General features: G+C 46.0%; 2 long non-coding RNA genes across 2 annotated transcripts in view; one reads left to right on the top strand and one right to left on the bottom strand.

The window, feature by feature from the left end:
* Positions 1-15817: 15817 nt before the first annotated feature.
* Positions 15818-24160, top strand: part of LOC144668858 (uncharacterized) — a 143021-nt gene continuing 134678 nt past the window's right edge. The window contains exon 1 of the long non-coding RNA XR_013573562.1: positions 15818-16152. This is a non-coding gene — a long non-coding RNA (uncharacterized LOC144668858). The remainder of the gene's footprint in view (positions 16153-24160) is intronic.
* The window catches only part of LOC144668857 (uncharacterized), a 73382-nt gene continuing 67524 nt past the window's right edge, over positions 18303-24160 (bottom strand). Inside the window, exon 3 of the long non-coding RNA XR_013573561.1 lies at positions 18303-18416. This is a non-coding gene — a long non-coding RNA (uncharacterized LOC144668857). The remainder of the gene's footprint in view (positions 18417-24160) is intronic.

Raw genomic sequence — 24160 nt, 5'->3', positions numbered from 1 at the left:
GCACGAAGGAGAACTCTCCTGCTCTCCTTCAAAATAGGGCCATGGGGTCTTTTACATCTGCCCAAACAGGCAGGTGGGGCATCCGTTTAATATCTTATCCAAAAGACTGCACTTGCAACAATGCAGCACCCGGTTGGTACTGTACTGGAGTATCGGCCTTAATCTTTGTGCTGTAGCCCTGGAAATGAACCCCTGTTGAGGCGAGTGTCACAGCTGCCACTGACAGGAGAAACGGAAATGATACTCTTTGTACCTGCCACTGTATGAAAATAAGTCACATATCAGCCATGAGCTCATTGAATGGGGTAACAGGCTCGAGGGGCTGAATGGCTGCCTCCTCTTCTGCTATTCCAAGATCCTGGCCTCCAGGCTTTGGCCTGCAGTTTGTTACCCACTGCCCTCCCCCCTCAATCTTCAAATCCATGACCTCCGGATGCGGGCTCTGACCTCCAGCTGGGTCTCTCCCCAGCAATCCCCGACCTCCGGCCTCGTGGTGTGGGGAACCAGGGGGTCTTGAGGTGCGATTGGAGGCCTAGAGGTGGAGGTCAGTGGGGGCTTCCGAATTGCTGCGCTTCCTCAGGCAGGCATCGGGACCCGGTAAAAGGCCACCCAGCTCCTGAATCCGCCAACTCCTCGCCTGGACGGAGCTGCTGTGTTTCCCGACACTCAGAGAAGCCGGCTGACCAGAGGTACAGCTGAAAAGCAGAGTGACAATGAAGTCCACGGCATCATCATCATATTTAATGTTTCAGCAGGTTAACTGCCCACTCACCTCCTGGTCCGGCCTCAGTCAAATGGGGCCGGCTGGAGGAGGGTTTGAGTTGGGAAACAGATTTCTCAGACTTTAATACCCTCCAATCACCAACTGGCCTGTTTTTAGGTTAAAATCCACCCCTCCCCCTCCCTCCGCTCCCGATTCCCCAATTGCTTCAACTTTGCTGATTTGAACTGCAAAAGGAAGTGAAAAAATGAAACCTACGATGTATCCCTTTATTCCTGGTTACCCGGGAGTTGGTAAAAGGGGAATGTCTAAAATTAACGCTGTTTCATTCCAGAGAATCTCAGGAAATGGGCACAACCCGTGCGGTAATCCCAAAGGGACGTTTGTAGCAGGGTAATGCGTTTTGGGGTCAGCACCCCCAACATTGGTATCGAATTCTGCATCCTGGCCTCACTTCATGTTGGCAGCAGCCCCCTCTCTTTGACTTTTGATAACCTGGGCAATTAGTGGCCAGAGGGCACACTTATCATCCAGCTGAGGAAGGTGGGCAGCTTCTCGAGGCTGGAGGGCCACGGAAGACATTGCAGGGAAGGGGAGAAAGAGGGTGCGGATCATTCACTGAGCGAAGGGGGGAACTGCGGCCAGTCTTTCCTTGACATAGATTTATTCATAAAATCCAGAGAACAGACTCCCTTTCCCTGCCCTCACACAGGTGCAAACCTATTCTTATATATACTTCAGAATAATGCCCTAACCTTCTCACTTACCACTAGAGCACACACTTCATTCTGACAGCATTGCAGCAGGCGCCTCTCTATCTTAACGCGCCCTCTCAGCACGTGTGCCTCTCAAGTATTTGCCTACCACCAGAACGCCCCCCACCCCACTCCCATCCCCAACCCCCGGCTTCATGGTGAGCTGTTAACCCTTGAAATGAACTGTTCCTTTACCAGATTATCCAACTGCAGGTTCAGTGCGCTGAGACCAACTTTTGTAGGTAACCATTTCATGGGGCTGCACCCCATGGAGAAGGGATTACCTTTAGAAAATGCAGTCTCTGCATTCCAGTATAACCCGATTTTCTGCCATTTTCAGAGAATCAGGTCTAAAGTACGGGAAATATAAACCCATCTTCAGTTTGTGTCAGATAACGTGAGTTGCAGGATTAAACCAGAATTACTGAGACTCTGGCCAGTTCATTCCAATCATTGCAATTTTTAAAAAAAACAAATTAGATTTAGCTTCTAAGAACACTGACGAGATGGGTTTTGCATAGTTTAGACCTGATCTCCTAAAAATGAGAGGACTCGGGTGGTACAGGCAGCTCAGGGACAGGTTGCTGCCTCCGAGACAGTGTGATGTCAGCGATAGGAGGTGGACAGTTTACAGAACCGACTGTACTGGGCTTCAGGCACATTTCGACTGATCAGGAAATGCTTATTTACGATGACTGGCAGGCAGGAGGGAACGAGCTGTCCACGTCGGCCAAGGGGCTGGACCCTGCAGAACCTACCCACATGACAAAACTGAAACGGGAGCCTCAAGTATAAGATAGTCACTGAAAACTCCCATCAGGGATTCAGGAGAAATTCTTTACCCGGAGAGTGCTTGGCGAGACTGCGGAACTCTACCACAGGGAGGGTTTGAGGTGAACTTGCATTTAAGAGCAAGTTAAGTGAACACATGAGGGAGAAAGGAATAGAAGGTTAAGGCAATGGGGTAACTTGATGTAGGACGGGAGGAGGCTCATATGGACCAAAAACACCAGCATAGACCAGTTGGGCTGAATGGCCTGTTTCTGTGCTGTACCTTCTATATAACGTAATATTCATATGACTATACATCAAGTGCTTCATTCACCAGCGCAAAGAGCTATCAGCCCGTGAATGTATAGCTGTGTCACAACCACAAAGACAGAATTAGGTGAATGCCTGTTACTCTGACAGGTGTATAACTCCTTTATTCTATAGGACCAAGATTAAATAAAGGACCAGAAGTTCTGCACGCATGGCCGCAGGGATCATATACACTTCAGTCCTGGCAGATGCTATTGCTGCATAATCAAAGGGTCAGACTGAGGTGGTACAACACGAGACCCGCTTGCAACAACTGCTTAGGTAAGCAAAACAAAAACAAAAATACCTGGAAAAACTCAGCAGGTCTGGCAGCATCTGCGGAGAGGAACACAGTTAATGTTTCGAGTCCGAATGGCCCTTCAAAAGAACTAAGTAAAAGTAGAAAAGAGGTGAAATATAAGCTGGTTTAAGGGGAGGGTGGGACAAGTGGAGCTGGATAGAGGACCAGTGATAGGTGGAGATAACCAAAAGATGTCACAGACAAAAGGACAAAGAGGTGTTGAAGGTGGTGATATTATCTAAAGGAATGTGCTCATTAAGGGTAGAAAGCAGGACGAGCAAGGTACAGATAGTCCTAGTGGGGGTGGGGTGGGGTGAAGGGATCGAAATAGGCTAAAAGGTAGAGATAAAACAATGGATGGGAATACATTTAAAAATAATGGAAATAGGTGGGAAAAGAAAAATCTATATAAATTATTGGAAAAAACAAAAAGGAGGGGGAAAATCGGAAAGTGGGTGGGGATGGAGGAGAGAGTTCATGATCTAAAATTGTTGAACTCAATATTCTGTCCGGAAGGCTGTAAAATGCCTAGTCGGAAGATGAGGTGCTGTTCCTCCAGTTTGCGTTGAGCTTCACTGGAACAATGCAGCAGGCCAAGGATGGACATGTGGGCATGAGAGCAGGGTGGAGTGTTGAAATGGCAAGCGAGAAACAACGCAAACTGGAGGATCAGCACCTCATCTTCCGACTAGGCACTTTATTTCCATCCATTGTTTTATCTCTACCTTTTAGCCTATTTCGATCCCTTCCCCCCACCCCACCCCCACTAGGGCTATCTGTACCTTGCTCGTCCTGCTTTCTACCCTTAATTAGCACATTCCTTAGATAATATCACCACCGTCAACACCTCTTTGTCCTTTTGTCTATGACATCTTTTGCTTATCTCCACCTATCACTGGCCCTCTATCCAGCTCTACCTGTCCCACCCCCCCCTTAAACCAGCTTATATTTCACCTCTCTTCTATTTTTACTTATTTCTGTTGAAGAGTCATACGGACTCGAAACGTTAACCGTGTTCCACTCCGCCGATGCTGCCGGACCTGCTGAGTTTTTCCAGGTATTTTTGTTTTTGTTTTGGATTTCCAGCATCCGCAGTTTTTGCTTTTTGCTTAGGTAAGCACATGGCTATCGTCCCCAAGCAATGATTCAGATGCTTCAATAGGCTTAACACAGCGCTACAGAGCAACCTGTTAAAATCATAGGTCGTTGAGATTTCCTTACTTGGCACAGAAAGCCTCAGGCTCTTTCCTATCAACTTGGCCTTTATTCAGACTGGACCAGAAAATAACCATGTTCAATATTTCAAGAAACCCATAGAAACAGGCAGCAGCAAAGTCAAATTAATCTTTAATAAGAATCTAATCCAACAGTGTGTACAATACAGGGTGAATCCAGTGTAACATTGGGTACAGTACAGAGATATATCCAGTGTAACAGTATGTACAATACTGGGGTATATCCAGTGTAACTGTGTGTACAATACTGGGGTATATCCAGTGTAACTGTGTGTACAGTACAGGGGTATATCCATTCAAACAGCGTGTACACTACAGAGATATATCCAGTGTAACAGTATGTACAATACAGGGATATATCCAGTGTAACAGTATGTACAGTACAGGGGTATATCCAGTGTAACTGTGTGTACAGTACTGGGGTATATCCAATGTAACCATGTCTACAGTACAGGGGTATATCAATTCCGACAGTGTGTACAGTACAGGGATATATCGAGTGTAATAGTGTGTATAGTACAGGGGTATATCCAGTGTAACAGTGAGTACAGTGCAGGGGTATATCCAGTGTAACAGTGTGTACAGTACAGGGATATATCCAATGTAACCATGTCTACAGTACAGGGCTATATCCAGTGTAACAGTGTGTACAGTACAGGGTATATCCAGTCTGACAGCATGTACAGTACAGGGGTATGTCCAGTCTGACAGTGTGTACAATACAAGGGTATATCCTGTGTAGCGATGTGTACATTACAGAGGTATATCCAGTGTAACAATGTGTATAGTACAGGGTGTATCAATTCCAACAGTGTGTACAGTATAGGGGTATATCCAGTCTGACAGTGTGTACAGTACAGGGGTATATCCAGTCCAACAGTGTGTACAGTTCAGGGGCATATCATGTGTAGCAATGTGTACATTACAGAGGTATATCCAGTGTGACAATGTGTATAGTACAGGGTATACCAATTCTAACAGTGTGTACAGTATAGGGGTATATCCAGTGTAACAGTGTGTGCAGTGCAGAGATATATCCAGTGTAACAGTGTGTGCAGTGCAGAGATATATCCAGTGTAACAGTGTGTACAGTACAGGGGTATATCCAATGTAATAGTGTGTACAGTACAGGGGTATAGCCAGTGTAACAGTGTACCATCCTGGTATTAGATCACCGGTCACAGACACCCTTGTCTGTTCCCCATCAGTTGAATCTCCTATTACTATTGCTTTTCTGGCCATCCTATGAACCCTGCCACACCCCCAACAAGGACAGCTGAGCCATCCATAGTGACAAAGATTTGGCTCTGGGTCTACTCCTCAAAAGAACCATCACCCTTACCAGAACTGATTACTGGTTAGAGAGCAATATACACCATCTGGCCGCAGCTGCTGGTCTGTTTGGTAGTTACCCATTTCCTTTCGGGCTGAATGCTGAGTGACCACATCCACAAAACTCTCAGCTTTCTGGATGCACCACAATCACTGGCATCACGCCAGCTACTGCTCAAGCTCTGATACCCAGAAGAGAACTCCTCCAGCTAATGCACTTCCAGCATGTGTTTGTCCAGGATATGAGAAGCATCCTGGAGTTCCCACATGGAACAGGATGTGCATCAAATGGAACTGAGATGCCCTGCTATGTCTGTATGTATTAGACCTAAAATTAACACATGCCCCTGTTCTGAACAAGGGAGATCGCTCACCAGACAGCTTCTCCCCTTGTCCTGTTCTCCCTTTTGGTGTTGTTTTTAACCTCTATCATTGACCCTCGCATTTCCTTACCTTGGCTCTCTGATTAAGCCTCCTCCTTGGGAGTTACTGGTTATAATTCTCCCTGTGCTCTGCTGCTCTGCTCCCTCAGGTTTACACTCTTGCTCTCACTGACTCTCAGCTGCTGCTTTCACCTGTTGACCTTTCACGCTGCTTCCTCTCAGGCTTGCTCTCTCACCAGCCCAAGTGGCTTCCCCAAAAGCTAAACAATAGCTGGCTCGTCGATATGCAACAGCCTCAAATGCATCTTAGGAAAATTAACATTGGTCGGTGCAGAATGTTCGATTCTGTTTCTTCACCTCTGGACCCTGAGTTTGTATTTAGTCCAGACGGATAGGAATGAAGGTTTCATTTCTCAACTGAGTGTAAGAGGTCTCAAGTCTTGAATTTTGGGTATTTCAGTCCAACTTCAACTAAAGGCAGTTTGGCAGTGGTGGATTTACAGTGAGTGGGGCCCTGTGCTCAGTCTCAGTTTTGTGAGGGCCCATCCACCCTGCCCCCACTTCCCCCCCCGCCAGGGACCCAAAAGATGAAGGCAAGAAGATACCCAAATTGACCAGAGCTTCTTCACTTGTAAAAACGTGCCTGCAGCAATAATTGTCTTGTTGAAATCCAAGCTTACCTCTTGTCTGAATGATTGTAAAGATGGGAAATATTGTGAGGTGTGGCGAGCAAACATGGAACTTGCTGATGAGAAAAGCCAAAGACCAAGGACAGATTATACGTAAAGAGAGAGAGAGGGAGAGAGAGAGTCTGCAGGGAGGGGAGTGAAGCTGACTAGATGCCCGCTTGCACATCGATGTTGGTATAATTTTGTTCAGAGACGGGGACAGCAGACTCGAGCGCTGCGCCAGCGACAACCGCTTACTGAGGCAAAGCAGCACTGACAACACGCCTAGGAGACCCGAGAAACATTGCACCTTACTGAGATCTCATCACTCACTGGAAAATCCCATAACAGTGCTACCCAGTGCATGAGCTGCTGTTGTGGTATCAGGTCGGCCAACCTTACAATCCTTTAAATTAAAATCAAATTAAAACTTGGCTCGAGGTCAACATCTCATCCCCTGACCAAACTGGCTGAGATTTTACTGAAACTCCTCTCCCCATCCAAGCTTGCCGATTATTAAGGGAGAATGGGAATGTGTGGAGTGAAACTCTGGGACTGCCCAGCATCTTCCCTCCAACACCTGACCACGGTCTGTTTTCCAATCCAGTTTCTGGTGTCCCTGGGCGCTGGACACGATGTCTGGAGTGAGAGCCAAGGGATGATTCTGAAGATGTGACTATGAAACCAGCTGATAGGATGTGGTCCAGAGCAGCGCCAGGCGAATCTGTCTCTATTTATTTCCTGTCATTGAGTCTAACTTGGCATTATTGAGGTAAGAAGCTAGCCGTAAGCGTGTGTGTCTGGGCTACAATTCCTCCTGTCCCAAAGCCTCACAGCCATATTAAAATGTATAGACTGGCAATTATATAGTGTCTTCCGCAACCACCAGAAGCCCCAAAGATGTACAGCCAATGAAGTACTTTGGAAGTGGGAATATGGGACACGCTACAGCCAGTTTACACCCAGTAAGCTCCTACAAACAACATGATAATGACCAGAAATCTGTTTTGTGTGATGTTGATTGAGGGATAAATATCGGCCAGAACACCAAGGGTACCTCACCTGCTCTTCTTCAAAATAGCCTCATGGGATCTTCTACATCCAAAGGTGACACCTCTGACAGGTCAGCACTGCCCTGGAGTGTCTGTCTGGACAGGAGTGGGACTAGAACCCACAGCCGTCTGACCCAGAGGCCAGACCATGAGCACCGGAGCCAAACCAGTGACTGAATTCCCTACTTGCATTGGCGACCATGGGCTGAGGGGAGCAGATGGACTTCGCTATTGTTGGGTAGAGCGAGTTGGCTCACTGTGTGCCCCTAGCGGTTTGCTCTAGGCTCATTAGCAAGGTGCACACCTTGTATCAGAGAGAGAGTGTATGTGGAAGGAGAGGGATTTATCAAATAAAAGGGGGGAATATAACTGCTGCAATAACCTGGTTGGAAAAAGTGCAATTCCTGGCTAACTGTTCGTATCATTTCAGAACATTTCAATCTCCTTTCAAACTTACTTTTCTAAACATTGCTTTCCCAGTGGAATAGCAGAGTCTCACTATTATTTACTTTGTGAAGGTTTGACAGAGAGTGAGGCAGACCCGCTTTGTGAAACGATCTTTTGTCGGTAAAGCGAGTGCATCTGAAGGGTGTGTTCTCCGAGCTTGTTTTTGTAGCTGGTCAGAGTTAGAGATGTTGCTGACACTGCCCCGGGTGCCTGTCTTTCCTGTCACACACGGGACTCGGTCCCAAAAAGAACCCATTACTCTGGGCTTCCCTTTTTAACTTTGCAAATGCAGCATCGGTTCATCTGCCCAGCTTGAATGTTTTTGAAACTCATTCATTTCGAGGCTCCCCTGTCATTGGGGGGTCTTGTGCTACAACCCGATGTGTTTCGTTGGTGCACCTTCACCAAATTCAACCTGAAATTGCGGAGCGGGAGTGTCTGGTGGAGCAGCACAGACAAGTAACCATGGAATCATTTAACAAACAACAGGATGCTACCGGGGGGGAACATCTGAGTCTTTCTGGATGGATGAATTAGGATGGGCTGAATGACCTTCCTCATCAGTAATTAATTATCTTCTGGCTCAGGGAGTTCAAAGGGTGTGTGTGTGTGTGCGCTGTGAGAATCCCAGAACAAAAATTCAGTAAACACTGGAAAATAAGAGTACTGGTCCAAATGGTATTTTCCTATTGGGATAGGAAATGTTATAGAGTTATAGAGGTCTGCAGCACGGAAAAAGGCCCTTTGGCCCATCGAGTCTACACTGGTCAAACAAGTACCTAACTATTCTAATCCCATTTTCCAGCATTAGCCCATAGCCTTGTATGCCATGGCATTGCAAGTGCACATCCAAATACTTCTTAAATGTTATGAGGGTTTCTGCCTCTACCACCCTTTCAGGCAGTGAGTTCCAGATTCCCACCACCCTCTGGGTGAAAAAATATTCCTCGGCTAATAAAGGCAAGTATCCCATATGCTTTCTTAACCACCTTATCTACCTGTCCCGCTACCTTAAGGGACCGGTGGACATGCACATCAAGGTCCCTCTGATCCTCGGTACTTCCCAGGGTCCTACCATTTATCGTGAATTCTCGTGCCTTGTTTGCCCTGCCCAAGTGCATCACCTCACACTTATCCAGATTAAATTCCATTTGCCACTGATCAGCCCATCTGACCAGCCCGTCAATATCCTCCTGTAATCTAAGGCTATCCTCCTCACTATTTACCACCCCATCAATTTTCATGTCATCCACGAACTTACTGATCAACCCTCCTACATTCAAGTCTAAATCGTTTATATATAACCACAAACAGCAAGGGACCCAACATCGATCCCTGTGGAACCCCACTGGACACAGGCATCCAGTCACAAAAACACCCCTCGACCATCACCCTCTGCTTCCTGCCACTCAGCCATTTCGGGATCCAATTTGCCAAATTGCTTTGCATCCCATGGGCTCTTACCTTCATTATCAGTCTCCCATGCAGGACCTTATCAAAAGCCTTGCTGAAGTCCAAGTAGACAACGTCAAATGCATTGCCCTCATCTACACACCTGGTCACCTCTTCGAAAAATTCAATCAAAATGGTCAGACATGACCTCCCCTTAACAAAACCATGCTGACTGTCCTTGATTAATCCCTGTCTCTCCAAGTGTAGATTAATTCTGTCCCTCAGAATTGCTTCCAATAGTTTCCCCACCACTGAGGTTAGACTGACTGGCTTGTAGTAACCTGGTTTATCCCTTCCTCCCTTCTTGAATAACGGTACAACATTGGCTGTCCTCCAGTCCTCTGGCACCTCTCCTGTGGCCAAAGAGGTATTGAAAATTATTGCCAGCGCCCCTGCTATCTCCTCCCTTGCCTCACTCAACAGCCTGGGATACATTTCATTCGGGCCTGGAGATTTATCTACTTTTAAGCCTGCCAGACCACTTAGAACCTCCTCCCTTTCTATGCTAATTTTAAAAATTATATCACAGTCCTTCTGCCTGATTTCCATACCCACGTCATCCCTCTCACTTGTGAACACTGACACAAAGTATTCATTTAGAACACTACCTCATGCTGCAGGAGAGTCACTCTGCTGAGGGTGGGAAATCCCAGTCTGCAGCCTGATATCGCTGGATGTAGCAACTCAAAACTCATTTGCAATCACATCACCCGCTGGTACATAGCTCCAGGGTGATCCCTAAAATCAGAGTGACTAGAGCAGCTTTTTTTTCTGTACAAGTTATAAAAGTTTAATTAGAAATTCAAAACATATTTGTCTTAGGCTTTTTCTTTCCCCTCAAGGTGAAACTTATGTTAAGGCTGAGCCATCAAAAATTGACCAAGCTGGGAAGTGAAAGCAAAGTCAAAGAACAGAAACAAAACCGGACAGAAAAAATAAATCTGACAAGTTTGAACATGAACTACACATTTCTACCAGCAGATGGAACTGTTGTTCCACATAACCCATCATCCTGAATCAAGCAGAAGCGGTAAAATGGAGGCTCTGGCTTTACACATCCACCATGCAGGTGATCTTTTTTTAACGGTCAGGATATTATTAGTGACAACTCCCCCTGATTGTCTTTGAAATAGTCCCATGGGATCTTTTATATTTATCTGCGTGGGTAGATGGCACTTGGCTAAAACATGGGACAGCAGAGTTTAACATTACTCATCTCAAAGTGTCAAAATAGAAAAGATGTTTCTCTGGTGCTACGCTGGTCTTTAAAGTGCAGTTTCTTCACTATCTGCCTGTACAGCATCCTGACAAAGCAAAGCTTTTTTTGAAGCCACCAGGCCAACTATAGACCGAGGTCAAATGGACAAAACCCCCTTCGCCCACAGGATGGTGTTTCTCTCCTTGAGGATGACAATGACACTGGAAAGAGCGTTTGCAACAACTCCGCAGCCATGAATCCACAGTGGCAGCTGATACCGTCAATTAACACTCAAAATGAAAGTGGAAGCTGTAATCTCATACAGTTCCTCAGGTTCAGCTGATTCCAGTGGGGTGAGCAAGCGCCAGTATTTTGTCCAGGAGGCTGGGCTGGGCTGAGCTATCGCTGGTGCCTCTTCACCCCACGGCACTTTCCTAACTTGGCATCGTCCAGCTGTTAGCCCACCCTGCTCCTCACCGCGCAGGCTCCCCACCAGTCAGACCTGGACTGGGTATCCTAAGCGCGCTGGGGAAATTCCATCAGCAATGCCTCCGCTGTGCCCTCAGGGTTTAATGGGAGGATCATTGAACAAACGCGAGTGTCCTTCTTGAAGTCAGTCCCATAAACGTTCAGATAAAACGCCTACAAGCCCAGCTCCAGGCTATTGCCCAATGAGCTGTGGTATAATCCATGGGAGAGCTGCACCAAGCAATTAACCAGGTGAAAAGCTACAAAACCTGTGGCCCTATTAGGTATTCCAGCTGATGTCTTCAAAGCTGGTGGGCCTTTGCTCACATTCAACTCTCCATGCGCTCATCCTACATATCTGGGAGGAAAAAGACCCTCTCTCCCACCCCCTTCCTCCACCAGCCCAACTTCAGGAATGAACAGTTGTAACTAACTTCAAGAAGGAGATGAATCATTCTGTGGAAACGATGGAGCTGTTTCCCTCTTGTCCATCGCAGGGAAAATCCCGTCACAAATTCTCCTGAACCGCCTGCTTCCTGTGGCTGAGGGAATCCTCCCAGAGACGCAATGTGGCTTTAGACCTTCCAGAGGGACCTCTGACATGGTCTTTGTTGCCAAACAAATCCTAGAAAAATGTCAACAACAACACCGGGAACTCTTCATTGCATTCATCGGACTGACCAAAGCATTTGACTCAGTGAATCACACGGCTCTGTGGATTGTGCTCCAAAGATTTGGATGTCCAAGAAACTTCATCGCAATCCTGGAACTTCAGGATGATATGACTGCAGCTGTCTTGAGTGGGAAATCTGAAACAAGTGACCAGGGTCAAGCAAGGATGTGTGATAGCCCCCTTACCATCTACAATCTACCTGACAGTGGCTATTCACTTCATCAAAGATCAACTACCCTCTGGTGTGAGTCACCGATGGAAAACTCTTTATCCTCAGTCACCTCCGTGACAAAACGAAACTGACCACCATAGATGTACATGATCTACAGTTTGTGGATCATTGCAGTATTGTTGCCCACCCAGCGTCAGGTTTGTAAGTCGTTCCCGATCTCTTCGGCACTCGGCCAGTCCTTGAATGTTGCCATATATCAACCCAGACCTGGTCGGTCAAATATTCCACCTCCCATGTATGTTAAAGGAGAGACTCTGGAATATGCTGAGTATTCCCACACCTCAGCAGCCACCTCTCAAAGGGCCACCATTGACGAGGAGATCCAACACCCGGATCAGCTGCTCCAGCTCAGCCTTCTACAAACTACGGCACTGTGTTTGACAACAATGATCTCCGCAAGTTAACAAGAGTTTCATGTACAGCGCAGTTGTCCTCACCACACTCCTGTACTGCAGTGAGACCTGGACTGTGTATCAGTGACACAGAGCAGCATTGAAGAAATTCCATCTGCTGCACCCTCCAGATTCAATGCGAGGACCCTCAAACAAACACCAGTGTCCTTCTGGAAGCCAACTCCACAAGCATTCAGGCAAAACTCCTTCAAAATCAACTACGATGGACTGGACACTGTCCGGGCAGCTGAAAATCGTCTCCCCAACAGGTCCTGTTCTCTCAACTCTCAAATGGTCAATGTTCCAGGAGAAAATGCTTCAAAGACAGTCTGGAGCTCTCCTTGAAGCAGGGCAGCATTGACATTAATGACTGGGAGGGGCTTGCTACCAATCGTCCAGAATGGAGACAACTTGTCCATCAATCTGCAGATCGCTTTGAGCCCCAACATCTTAACGATGAGACAGAGCGGCAGCAGAGAAGGAAAGGAAGTAAATCCCGCACACCAGATCCCACTATCTCATAGAATGTCCTGCCCCATGTGCCCAAAGATCTGAGAATCAAGAATCGGCCTGTTCAGTCACACGAAGACCCACAGCAGAAACTCACAATCCTGAGTAGATGTCATCCTCGAATCGAGGGACAGCCAACAATGACGACGATGATGGCTGTACACCACCATCAGGTCACTGAGTAGCTCTGTCTTTTCACTGGCTCTGGACAGATTGTACATTCATTCAATACCACCCAAGATGATACATTTCTTTGAAGATATCTTATAAGAAAGGATATTACAACTGTGTTTAGACAGTCACTTAGACCTTCAAAGGATCGAAGTGGATTTCCCACACACATTACTGCCAACACAACATGTAATGTAAACATCTGCACAGAATATTTATAGTTGATCAGCTGCACTCTCTGAATGATTTGCAAGGCAGGACCTCTATCCAAAGGTAATCCTCACATATTCCACTCAGCGACATGCAGAAACAGCAGGAACTGAATCAAACCCTGTAGCCAGATAGGAACTCCTCAAAAAACTTCTCCGAGATAGAAACACTTCCACCAGAATCTCTCCACACCTTCTCCGGTTCCACCACCACAGTTAGCTGGAATTACCGTTTAATGGATAAACCGAATTTCTCCCAAAGGTACAGCGGGAAAGCAGGAAAATCCGTGAGGAAATTCACTTTCCTTTTGTTACACGGCTTTAATAGAAACATATATAAAATAAAAATAATAATTGAATACAGTTAGGAAGTAGAAACTTGGGATTGAAGTAGATCTGTCCATTGTAGGCCTAGCACCAGGAATGATGGGCTGAATGGTCTCCAGCTTGCTCAGCTCTATGTGATGAATGATATAAAAGCAGCTTTCTGAAGGATGTATCAAACTGTGGCTAGAACAGTAGCAGCAGTGTGTACCATCTACAAGACGCACTTCAGGAATTCACCAAGGCTCCTTCGACAGCACCTTCCAAATCCACAACCGCTACCATCCAGAAGGACAAGGGCAGCAGATAGATGGAAACACCACCACCTGGAAGTTCCCCTCCAAGTCACTCACCATCCTGACTTGGAAATATATTGCCGTTCCTTCACTGTCACTGGGTCAAAATCCTGGAACTCCCTCCCTAACAGCACTGTGGGTGTACCGACACCACATGGACTGCAGCGGTTCAAGAAGGCAGCTCACCACCACCTTCTCAAGGGCAAATAGGGATGGGCAATAAATGCTGGCCCAGCCAGCGATGCCCACATCCCATCAAAATGAATAAAGAAAAAAATCAGTTCTTGGGCCCCAGCTATTCACAATATATATCAATGATTTGGATGAGGGAACCAAATGTAATATTTCCAAGTTTGCCGATGACATGAAACTTGATGGGAATGTGAGTGGTGAGGAGGGGATTAAGAGGCTTCAAGATGATTTAGACAAGTTGAGTGAGTGGGTAAATAAATGGCAGATGCAGTATAATGTGGATAAATGTGAAGTTATCCACTTTGGTAGGGAAAACAGAATGACAGAGTATTATTTAAATAGTGATAGATTGGGAAATGTTGATGTACAAAGGGACCTGGGTGTCCTTGTACACCAATCACTGAAAACAAGTATGCAGGTGCAGCAAGCAGTTACAAAGGCAAATTGTGTGTTGGCCTTCATTGTGAGAGGAATTGAGTACAGGAGCAAGGATGTCTTACTGCAGCTGTACAGGGCCTTGGTGAGACCACACCTGGAGTATGAGGAGAGGTTGGGCCGACTAGGCCTGTATTCACTGGAGTTTAGAAGAATGAGAGGGGATTTCATTGAAATGTATAAAATTCTGACAGGGATGGACAGACTGGATGCAGGGATGATGTTTCCCTTGGCTTGGGGGTCTAGAACAAGAGGTCATAGCCTCAAGGTACGAGGTAGAACATTCAGGACTGAGATGAGAAGAAACTTCTTCACTCAGAGGGTGGTGAACCTGTGGAATTCTCTACCACAGAAAGCTGTGGAGGCCAAGTTACTGAATACATTTAAGAAGGAAACAGATTTCTGGACTCTAAAGGTGTCAAGGGGTATGGGGAGAGAGCGGGAGTATGGCGTTGAGATAGATGATCAGCCATGATCATATTGAATGGTAGAACAGGCTCGAAGGGGCCGAGTGGCCTATTCCTGCTCCTATTTTCTATTATAACTCACCTGCCTCCACCTGAAATGGGACATTTACCTGTACTAACCTTTTCCTTTTCACACAGCTATAGGAGCTCTCTCAGTGCTCCTCCATGTGTGCTCCTCACCAAGGTGAGACAGCCAGCACATTCTGTATTAGAAATACGGCAGCCGCACTCTGCTCAGCCTTCACCATGCTTGCCTCTAGTCAACATTTATTTACTTGCTGTTTGATTAATTTGCAAACCACAGGAAGTCTGACGGAAACCCAAGAGGTCCATGGAATCCAGTTTCAGAAATACTGCTTCATCTGCCCTGGGACAGTGTAAAGGGAGCTTTAATCTGTATCTAACTGCGTGCTGTACCTGTCCTGAGGGTGTTTGATGGGGACAGTGTAGAGGGAGCTTTACTCTGTATCTAACCCCGTGCTGTACCTGTCCTGAGGGTGTTTGATGGGGACAGTGTAGAGGGAGCTTTACTCTGTATCTAACCCCATGCTGTACCTGCCCTGGGAGTGTTTGATGGGGACAGTATAGAGGGAGCTTTACTCTGTATCTAACCCCGTGCTGTACCTGCCCTGGGAGTGTTTGATGGGGACGGTGTAGAGGGAGCTTTACTCTGTATCTAACCCCGTGCTGTACCTGCCCTGGGAGTGTTTGATGGGGACAGTGTAGAGGGAGCTTTACTCTGTATCTAACTTGGTGCTTTATGCGCCCTGGGAGTATTTGATGGGGACAGTGTATCGTGCTCCAGTTGTGAAGTGTGGGTCAGGGTGGTGCACTCCCCGTCCATTGTGTAGCGAGGAAAGGTTACACTGTGAGAGTTTACAGGATCACTTCAGCGTTCTTTTGTTCAGCCCTTACTCAAAGCGACACTGTCCATAGGGAAATTGTCCCGCCCTAGCTGCCTATGTGATTTGAAACAAGTTGGAATCAGAGGATGAATCATTGACCTGGGGCAGCCCCCAGGAATCGGTCCACTTCCCTGCTACTTGGCTGTAAATAGCATTTTGCTAAGTGGCAAGAACCCTTTTTAAAAATCTAGATGTGTGTTGGATCAGGAGCGCACTGTGCGGTTACAAGGTTTTCCAGTCGCCTTTTGTCCGGGGTAAGTTTGTACTTGTTTTGTTTGGGCTCTGTGTGTTCCGCCTCCTTTAGTGTCAAATCTCTGCTGGATGATAAGTCCGATTGCAACATATTTTCTGGAAACTGGTGTTAGTCTAAATAACTGTGAATTAAGATGTCAGAATAAATGAGTGTAAACAGTACATACTTGCTGAGTCCCGGCTGTCATAACACTGGGTCTGTCCCATTTGACTGGAGACGAGGTGCAGCTGGGGATTTTTTTTTAGCAGTTTGCAGCTCAAGTAATGCAAATGGACAGGCAGCAAGTTTTGTGAAACCATCGCTTCAAAATTCCTCCTTTCCTCTCAGGTTCTTGCTTCTCCAAGAGAGGAGAGCAGCACTTGACGTTGGTACTTCAAACTCTGCCCTCCGATGATTGCAGAAAGGGGGAGCGTTGCCCTGGAGGGCAAGCGATATGACACAGAGGAGGAGAGCCAATATCAAACAGAAAGGTCTCTAAATGACAGTGCCCCGGGTTGAAAGCAAAGCCTGGCAATGCCGCTGTTTCACAATGCAGGGGCATGGCACAGGGGCACCCACCAGGCCACAGAATCACAGAATGCAGGAGGCCATTCGGCCCATTGTGTCTGTGCCACTGGCAAAAGAATCGCCACAGGAAATGCAAAGGGAATACACGCCCACAGCAGATTTGGACGAGTTTATTTTTATTTAAACCTCTATTCCCCTCTTGGGAAGGTAGTTGAGCTGCAGAGATGCCCAGCACCCTTGTTAGGAAAGCGCCAGTGGCCTCAAGGTGATTTTACATGCCCTGCCCACTCTCTGCTTGGTACCAATAATCCACACCATACTCTGCATTTCCAGCATTTTTAATTTCAGATTTCTTGCATTTGCAGATTTCTTTCTAATCATCTTGCACTGTTATTAATGCAAAACCAAGGTTATACAGCAATAGCTGCATAATTCAGAGATCAGTGGCAGAAAACAACAGCTCAGGGCAAAAACAGAGACAAATACTGCACCTGCAGGTGCACTGGGAAGGAGGTCAGACTCCTAAACTCTTCAGTAGTGTCAGAGCCAAACCCACCAGCAGCAACTGTACCACAACCACACAAACAACCCCAGGGTCATAAGTATACTAATTATAGGTAAAACACCCAGGGGAGCCTCGGAGAGTCTCAGAGAACCCAGCCGGAGCCAGAGGGAAGATAAAACATGCAAAGGGTGATAAGAAGTGATTGGTGTTCACATCACACGCAACCTGATAGTGAAACTCCCTCTTTGCAGGAAGGTCCCAAATTCTTTCTGTACGTGGAGCCTGGAAGGCTCCCCCTGCATTATCTGCAGCCAGCATCATAGTGGCATGTAGAAGGAGACGGAAATATCGCCCTCTCATGAATGTCCTGCACACCTCATTTACCAAGTATAATGGAGCAATTAAATCCCACAAACGGTTGCAGACGTTGACTGTCTGGAGAGTGTCTGGGGCACTGAAAGACAAAGTACAAAGTCCTCACTTCAAACAGCACCCACAGGCCATGGTTTCTATTCAAACAAACAGAGCTTTACAACAACAGTGTGTCTGCTACCTGGATGACTGAGGAACAGCAGCTGGGAACTCTAATCGCAGTCTGACTGCCTAACTCACACTCTACGTTATCCTGGGTCAGCGTAATTAGTGAGGTTTCTTTGGCTTATTAAAATTATTTGTTCTCCCTCAATTATTTGCCCTCCCACTTCATGTCCCTCTTCTTTCCTTTTACATGAACACATGGACTGAGAGAACAGACAGGGGACCAGCTTCTCTGTAACCGGGGTTCAACTGTGAGCTGTAAGGAATCACTTCTTCTGTTCAATGGTTCACCCTTGGTGAGTGCCCAAGGTCACATAGTGTCTACCCACACTTACTGCCCTGCCCTCCACTAGTGTCCTGCAGCAGCCCTGCTCAACACCTCACCCATTCAGTGCTTAGCTCGCCCCTATCCCATCCAGCGCCACATTCAGATCTGTAGCAGCAAAGAGCTGAGGACATAGCGAGTGTACCATGTCAGAGCCTAAGCCCCTGTCAGTATTAGAGAGAAGAAAGAAATCCACAAGTTCTGGAAATCTGAAAAATAAACAACACAACATTCAAAATCAAAAAGACATGTTAATGCTTTTGGTGGGACTGTTGAAGGTCTTTGTTGTGCGTTCCAGAATTGTTTGCTCTGTTTCTTTTTCTTCAAAACTATGTGACTCTGAGTAATAACCACACAGATCCAGCTTGGTTTGGACAAATTCCCATTATAACTAAACAACAAGATATTGCACATCAGAGAATTGACCAAACAGTATCAGCAGAAAACAAGCATCCCACTAAACTAAATAACATTATTAAATCAGACTGGGGCCCGAATAGGGAGCAGCCACATTCAAATGTAATGAAGTTGATTCATCATGGCATTGTACACATTAGTCTGGGTTCTGGGGCAGAGTTGCGATGTTTATCTACTGCACTGGCTTCCCATTAAAACCTTTTCTTGGAGAATTTCTGTGAGGACGTAGTCTGAATAGACAAACCTTGAGTTCAATTAAAGATGAGTTACTGTTGCAATAGACATAAACATTCTCATGGGCACTCCGGCACCTCCCAACTCACTTCTCTGCAGTTGGGTTCATTTCCTACAGTGTCCTCGGAGCCTGGCAGTCAATATTGTGCCTGGGATCTCCTTGGATCAAAGAGTCTGAGGGGATCAGGCAGCAAGGCAAGGGAGACCACCTTCTGCTCACTTTCTCCTGCAGTCTTTCAATGATCATCAGACCCTCTCCAATTGTAAGCAGAAGGTTAGTATCCCAATAATAAGCTGAGGGCAGCAGCCAGCTCCATATCTGCTGGTTTCTCACCTCCCAAATCCCTGGGATAGAAGAGGGTTAGGCAGAATGTAATCTGTGCTCTGGCTGCACTGGAATCCCATCACATTTCAACTCGACCTTGATATTCCAGTCAACAACAACAGCAATTTATATTTATATAGCACCACCTGCAAATTCTCCTCCAAACCACTCACCATCCTGACTTGGAAATATATCCAAGTTCCTTCACTGTCGCTGGGTCAAAATCCTGGAACTCCCTTCCTAACAGCACTGTGGGTGTACCTACACCACATGGACTGCAGCTGTTCACCGCCACCTTCTCAAGGGCAACTAGGGATGGGCAATAAATGCTGGCCCAGCCAGCGAAGCCCACATCCCGTGAACAAATAAGAAAAAACCTTTAATGCAATGAAACATCCCAAGGCGATTCACAGGAGTATTATAAGACAAAGTATGACACCGAGCCACAACGAAGAATCAGGTCAAAGCCAAGGGTGAACCTTCTATCTATACGCCTAGATATATCTATGGGATACTGGATGTGTGCTCAGGTATATGTACATTGGGTAAATGCCTGGGTATCTGTGCACTGGGTGTCTGTGAGGTAAGTGCCCAGGTTATTGTGCCCGGATGTCTATGCACTTTGGGGAAATGTAGGAATGTATCTGGAGTGAATATTGTCATTTCATGTTTCGTCGGTTCTGAAGAGCCTGCCATGTGTTCTCAGAACTCTCAGGCTATTTATAGCACCAACTTCCTGTTTGAATATAAAACTCTGCCGATAATCCAGTGCTTCATTATTGGTTGAGGATATTTTGAGTGACCTCATGATTCAGTAAAATCCTTTTTGAAGTTCTCATAGTGCGGCTTGCAAACAGAAGGGCTATTATAATTGTGAGTGTAGTTATGGGAGTAGTTTTAGGGTTCTGATTTGTTTTGTGCTTTGTGTACACTCACCTCTGACTTATCCTTCCTCCTATCTTTTACTCAACCTAACCCTTCTTGTAAACTCCACCATCCATATCCTTAGCGTAACCTCGACTTCTTGTTGTGACCTCTTTGCATACAACATCTCACTCAGCAGTAACCTACTTCCACTGCTGTAAATCTGCTCCTTCTCCTCTGTTTTCAACACCCTTGATTGCAGCAAATGCACCCAGGGGGATAACAAGGGAGGGAGAATCCATTGCTCCTTTTCTCCATACCATTGATCTCCTTGTCACCATTCATCTTCCCCCATCAGTAACTATAAAACCGGAGAAGCATGGACCAAATCCATGTGTGCCTTGCCTCCTCTGCTTCTTCCCAACAACTCCTCTGCATTTGTCCAGTCTAGCCCTGAATCCTTGTCATTTTGTAGTTTTTTCCCAGCTTCTCCCAATTCCTCTCTAAACTCATCAGTTCCATGGGACCCACCTCCTCTACCCTGAGAACTGTTGCTCCCTCAACCCCTCATTCCGACTCGTATTCTCTTCCACTTGTCTAAACTGAAGAGCTAACTTTGCACAACTTCATCAGCCCTTGTCCTTACCTTTAAACCCCTCCCTGGGCTCCCCTTACCCCAGCTCAGCAATCTCCTTCACCTCTTTATCACTTCCCAATGCCCTGGCCCTCTGATTACAACCTTGAGTGGGTCGCTTCTCTCATTGCCCAACATTCAGCCAGCTCGGCCCTATTATTGGGAACTCCTCCCTAAATCCCTCTTGTTCTTGGTTTCTTTCTCTTCTTTAAAAACATCTCCAAAATCCATCTTATTAACAAAAAGTTTTCTGTCATCCTTCCTAATCTCTGCTTTCTTGGCTTATTATTAATTTCTTCATTCACTTCCTTAGTACATTCTTTACACAAAAGATGATAAATTTGATATGGTCTTGTTAATACTGGCTGCAAGTTTTCTCCCTGTTGCCCAGCCCTTGGAGATGGTTAACAGTGCAGTAATACTTGCCTGTCCCCTTACAATATGATCACAGTGCGGTCTCCAACCCATTGCTCCATAGCTGCGGGTGAGAATTGAGCAGAGGTGGAAGATTGTCCCTGTATCTTTATACCTCACAGTATTTCATATTAGTGCAATGTTCAGTGTTATGCAGCACTCAGAAACTCCAGACCCTGCCTCCATTTCCATGCCCCCAAATCAGCTGCTTTCTTAGGCTGAACCATTGGCTTGGGTTGAACTTCAAACCCCACATCCAGTCCATTATCAGGCTTGCTTATTTCTACGCTAGATAGTTGCTTGCCTCTAATCTGACTTTATCCTCAGCACTCCTGAAACCCTCAACATGGTCACCTCCAGACTTGACTTTTACAAAGCTCCCTCTCGTCAGCCTCCAAAACGAAGCTCAAAATACTTTCTGACTCACCCATAGCTCTGCTGCTCACTTCTTCATCCATACAAAGTACCTCTCATCCATTACCCCAGTACCTGCTGAGCAAAACTGTTTCCTCATCCTCCAGTCAAAACCTTCACTGTTGCCTACAGATCCAACCATGGCCTCAATACACTGCAATGCCTCCCCCTACATTCCAGCTCTTCCAACTCCATCCACTCTGCAAACCCCTCATGCCTCCCCCACCCCCACACCCAGACTTGATCACCAATGGCAGAGTCTTCGATCATTACCATGCTAGACTCTAGAATATTTCTCATTATCACCTACAGCTATGAAATCCGCCTGAAAATCTGTTTAACCACACTTTGCTTTAATCTCTCTCCAATTTGCCACTTTGTAAATGGTGTTACAATCCCCATAGAGACCAATAACCTCTAAAGGGATATGAATTTTCCAGTGACTAATGCAAATGATCGCATGACGATATTTCACATTTTAAGACTTTTACATACGAACATATGAATTAGGAGCAGGAGTGCATTTATGCATTTACGTAGTCTACTTGGACTTCAGCAAGGCTTTTGATAAGGTCCTGCATGGGAGACTGATAACAAAGGTAAGAGCCCATGGGATCCAAGGCAATTTGGCAAATTGGATCCAGAATTGGCTGAGTGGCAGGAAGCAGAGGGTGATGGTCGAGGGGTTTTTATTTGTGACTGGATGCCTGTGTCCAGTGGGGTTCCACAGGGATCGGTGTTGGGTCCCTTGCTGTTTGTGGTATATATAAACGATTTAGACTTGAATGTAGGAGGGTTGATCAGTAAGTTCACGGATGACACGAAATTGGTGGGGTGGTAAATGGTGAGGAGGATTACAGGAGGATATAGACGGGCTGGTCAGATGGGCTGATCAGTGGCAAATGGAATTTAATCTGGAGAAGTGTGAGGTGATGCACTGGGGCAGGACAAACAAGGCATGGAAATACACGATGAATGGTAGGACCCTGGGAAGAACTGAGGATCAGAGGGACCTTGGTGTGCATGTCCATTGGTCACTTAAGGTAGCGGGTCAGGTAGATAAGGTGGTTAAGAAGGCATATGGGATACTTGCCTTTATTAGCTGAGGTATAAATTATAAGAACAGTGACGTTATGCTGGAACTGTATAAAACATTGGTGAGGCCACAGCTAGAGTATTGCGTGTAGTTCTGGAATCCACTTTATAGGAAGGATGTGATTGCATTAGAGAGATTGCAGAGGAGATTTACCAGGATGTTGCCTAGGCTGGAGAGTTTTAGTTATGAGGAGAGATTAGATAGACTGGGGTTATTTTCCTTGGAGCAGAGGAGATTGAGGGGGGACATGATTGAGGTGTATAAAATTATGAGGGGCGTAGATAGGGTAGACAGGAAGGAACTTTTCCCCTTGGTGGAGGGATCAATAATCAGGGGGCATAGATTTAAGGTAAGGGGCAGGAGATTTAGAGAGGATGTGAGGAAGAATTTTTTGGTCTGAAAGGGTGGTAGAAGCAGAAACCCTCATAACATTTAAGGAGTATTTGGATGTGCACTTGCGATGCCATGGCATACAAGGCTATGGGCTAATGCTGGAAAATGGGATTAGGATAGTTAGGTACTTGTTTCACTAGTACAGACTCGATGGGCTGAAGGGCCTTTTTCTGTGCTGTAGACGTCTATAACCCTATGACTCTATGAGTAGGCCACTCGGCCCCTCGAGCCCGCTCCGCCATTTAATAAGATCACGGCTGATCTAATTGTAACCTCAACCACACATTCCTGCCTACCCCCGATAACCTTTCACCCCCTTGTTAATCACAAATCTATCTACCTCTGTCTTAAAAATATTCAAAGACTCTGTTTCCACTGCCTTTTGAGGAAGAGAGTTCCAAAGACTCACAACCCTCTGAGAGAAAAAAATTCTCATCATCCCTGTCTTATTTTTAAACAGAAACCCCTAGTTCTAGATTCTCCCACCAGAGGAAACATCCTGTCCACATCCACACTATCAAGCTCCCTCAGGATCTTAAAGGTTTCAATTAATTCGCCTCTTACTCTTCTAAATTCCAGTGGATACAAGCCTAACCTGCCCAGCCTTTCCTCATAAGACAACCCACCCATTCCTGATATTAGTGAATCTTTTCTGAACTGCTTCTAATGCATTTATATCTTTCTTTAAATAAGGAGACCAGTACTGTACATAATACTCCAGATGTGGTCACACCAATGCCCTGTACAACTGAAGCATAACCTCCCTACTTTTGCAATCAATTCCCCTCACAATAGATAACATTCTATTAGCTTTCCTAACTACCTGCTGTACCTGCATACTAACCTTTTGTGATTCATGCACTAGGACACCCAGATCCCTCTGATTCTCAGAGCTCCTCAATCTCTCACCATTTAGATAATAAGCTTCTTTTTTATTCTTCCTGCCAAAATGAACGATTTCACATTTGCTGACATTGTACTCCATTTGCCAGATCTTTGCCCACTCACTTAACCTATCTCTGTCACTTTGTAGCCTCCTTACGTCCTCTTCACAATTTACTTTCCTTCCTACTTTGTGTCATCAGCAAATTTAGTAACCATTTCTTCGGTCCCTTCATCCAAGTCATTTGTATATATTGCACAAAGCTGAAGCCCCAGCACTGATCCCAGTGACACACCACTCGTCACATCCTGCCAACCAGAAAAAGACCCACTTATGACAAATCACTACTCCCTGTTAACTAGCCAATCTTCTATCCATGCTAATATGTTACCCCCTACACCATGAGATTTTATTTTCTGCAATAATCTTTGACCTAGGCAACCAATACACTAAATTACAGC

This window comes from Cetorhinus maximus, chromosome 28 (assembly GCF_964194155.1).
Source record: "Cetorhinus maximus chromosome 28, sCetMax3.hap1.1, whole genome shotgun sequence".
Taxonomy (NCBI): domain Eukaryota; kingdom Metazoa; phylum Chordata; class Chondrichthyes; order Lamniformes; family Cetorhinidae; genus Cetorhinus; species Cetorhinus maximus.
The sequence above is the reverse complement of the archived record's forward strand: the minus strand, read 5'-3'. Positions and strand labels throughout refer to the sequence as shown.